General features: G+C 43.0%; 1 protein-coding gene across 1 annotated transcript in view; it reads left to right on the top strand.

Annotated features, from left to right (window-relative positions):
- Positions 1-3037, top strand: part of LOC102680983 (protein 60A-like) — a 33640-nt gene that overhangs the window by 9430 nt on the left and 21173 nt on the right. The window lies entirely within an intron of this gene.

The raw sequence follows: 3037 nt of genomic DNA, 5'->3' as shown, positions 1-3037 counted from the left end.
TCCCGATCGTGCAAATTTATGCGGGGGCCGGAGTTCCCGGAGGCGAACTCGACTTCGAGGAAGAATTTTTTTTTTCTTTTTTTTTTAAATCCGTACCACCACCATCACCATCACTTTGTTCGCGGAACGAAACGCGCTTAAAACGCGCGAAAGTGACGAAATTGCACTTGTCCATCCCGATCATGATGATGATGATGACGATAATGATGATGATGATGATGATGATGATGATGATGATGATGGTCGATTCGTTGGACGATTCGTTATCCGATCTCTCGCTTCTATCGGTGCAGATCGAGATGCAAATGCGAACGAGTTTACATGCGAGCGTTCGCTCGAGTTCGAGGTCGTATGAATAAACGAGATAAACGCGGAAGGCTGGGAAATTATATATATATATATATTAATATATATATATATAAAATAGTTTCGTTTAGTTGTTGATATTTGCAGGAAAATTCGAATGGGAGAACGGAGGGATAGGAGCGGATTGTTACGATACGTCGTTTTCTTGAAATTCGATCAGTGTTACAAAAGGGTTTTACATAGACGGCGAGGATTGTTACATACGTGTTCGTTGTCAATTGGTTGCGATCGAGAGAGGAGATTAAGGCGTTAAGATATTGGAGGAGATATTGTAAGTAGAATGGGAAGTTTGTTTGGCGCAACTTGTTCGATCAGAATAGGTAGAAAGTAGAGTGGTGTTGAGGCAGTTATTCGACTCGTTAATCTATTTGTCCGACATGGAAGGGAAGGAAAACCGGTCGATTTATTTCCTATGTAATTGAATTTCCAATTATCGTGTCCAATTGCGTTAATTTTTATACGATGTCTATTTGATCTAAGGATATTTTTAACGGGAATAATTTTCGTTTCATTTAATTATACTTTGAAAAAAAAAAAGAAAATAAAAATTCGAAACGAATTCGAGAAGAATCCGCGAACTGGGAAATTCGAGCGAGATTCGTGGAAACGCGATATCGAAATGATACGAAAAGGAAAAAAAAAAAAAAAAAAGGGGGGAGAAAAATATACAATTCTATCGGGCATCCGGAACGCGCGAAGAAGAAGAGGTCTGTCGGGTAAATTAGAATTCTCGGCAAGTGCAATTCGTCAAATCGCGGTGATAGAATAAATTGAAGGAGGGGAAAGAAAAACGTTGCCGGCTGAGACGCGAAGATAATCCATAATTCTAACGTGTCTCAGGAAGTGAACAGCGAAAAGTCCATTCACCGCGAATAAATGAATTCCCGAGAACACCCGAGAAGTGCACGGGGGAATAAGAACTCTTTTCAAGGTCTTTGAATTATTCCTCTTCGACTCGATTCCCCTTCGACGACTAGTGAGTAAACAAAACGAATGCTTTAGAAAAAAGAAGAAGAAGAAAAAGATTCGATTTTTAAAAACTTGGAGATTTAAAAAAAGAAATCAACTATCGATTCAATTTCGAATCGCGAGGAGAGGAATTTCTTCCGTATCCAAGGCTCGATTTCGATCATCGATCGACCTCGACAAAAATTAAGAAAAATAAAGGGATGTGAAAACGTCAATATAAGTATCTGATTAAAAACGTGATTCGACGTATCGATTCGGAAAACGGAGGAATCGAGGGAAAAACGCGTCCCATCGCGCGAGAGATCGATTCCGAGATCCGTTTCCATCCGACAACGGAATCGAAGAGAGAGAGAGAGAGAGGAGAGTACGCGTTGTTCGCGAGGGTGGCAGAAGAAGCGCGGGTCGAACGGTTCTCGGAAAGTATAGTCGATCCCTGTCCCTCGTCCACGCTTATCTGTCCCTCCTCCTTTATCTCGGACGACGTCTCATGCCGTGGCTCGCGGTGAGAAACGTTCTAGGCTCTTCGACGCGATATGCGGCATGCATATAAATTGATACCCATAACCATAACTTATTCGACATATGTACCCAACCCAGTACTGGGAACTCCGGGCGTCCGATAAAAACCGGCATAAATTAAAACGCGTTATTACGTTATACGACGCCCGGCGAGTCTTAATTGATTGCCATTGCTCGCGCTCCCTTCACCCCCTTTTGTCGAATCTCTCCTCGTCCGATCTCTCTCTCTCTCTCTCTCTCTCTCTCTTTCTCTCTCTCCACGTCAATTTCGTGCTTGTTTCGTGGCCGGTTACGATCGTTCCGCTATATTTAAGTAAGTCACTCACCGAGTAAGGGGAAAAAATCGATTCGAATGTAATTTGCTACCGTGGGCGTTTGTTGCACTCTTTCTCTCTCTCTCTCTGTCTCTCTCTGTTCGGTACAAGGGGGTTCGGTTTCGGGGCGAGAGAAGAGGAGGATCGTTATTCGAGATTCTTTCACGATTCGTTGACGTTTGATTGATGTACGATCGAGGTCGGCTCTTTTCTTGCGATCGTTTTCGGTAGTCGTTTTCGTTGGAAATGGAAAATATTGGATAAATAGTGTCCATTAATTAACGACAATTAACGAGGAGGACGATTTCGAATCTTTTTCTTATTTAAATTTCCGACCACGTCCTTCGCGAGTTCCGAGCAAATCTGAAAATTTCCGCGGCGATCGCAAATATCATCGATATTTAGAGAAGGAAGGTTTTTGTCGCTTTGACATTTTCGCGAAATTTCGAATGCTAATTCACCGACCGAAACTAGAAACTAGTTATCGGCCTCGATCGAAACTCGAGCGTCCTCTTGCGAAACAATTCGTGAAAATAATTTCGTCCATCTCATCCGTTCTCTCGTTCGAAAGAAAATTTGGAAATTGGAAAATGGAGGAGAAAAGAAAAAGATGAGAGGAGATGATAAAACTCGTCCGTGATATTAATTGTGGTGGCGTAATTAGTCCCGGTGATCTTTCCATTTGTCACAGAGAAAGAGGGAGGGGGATTCGCGATTACTCCCCTAAAAAGTATGGGCCGATTTATGGGCCGGTCGGATCCCTTTCGGGGATACGTGCATCTGGACGAATTTTGCGGGCGTGTGGTCACACGTACGTGTGGAGTCGCGGCGCGGCCCATATATTATACAAAGTTTCTCCCATCGTTCCC

This window comes from Apis dorsata, unplaced genomic scaffold, assembly GCF_000469605.1.
Source record: "Apis dorsata unplaced genomic scaffold, Apis dorsata 1.3 scaffold_249, whole genome shotgun sequence".
NCBI classification, from domain to species: domain Eukaryota; kingdom Metazoa; phylum Arthropoda; class Insecta; order Hymenoptera; family Apidae; genus Apis; species Apis dorsata.
This window is presented reverse-complemented; position numbering and strand designations above follow the sequence as displayed.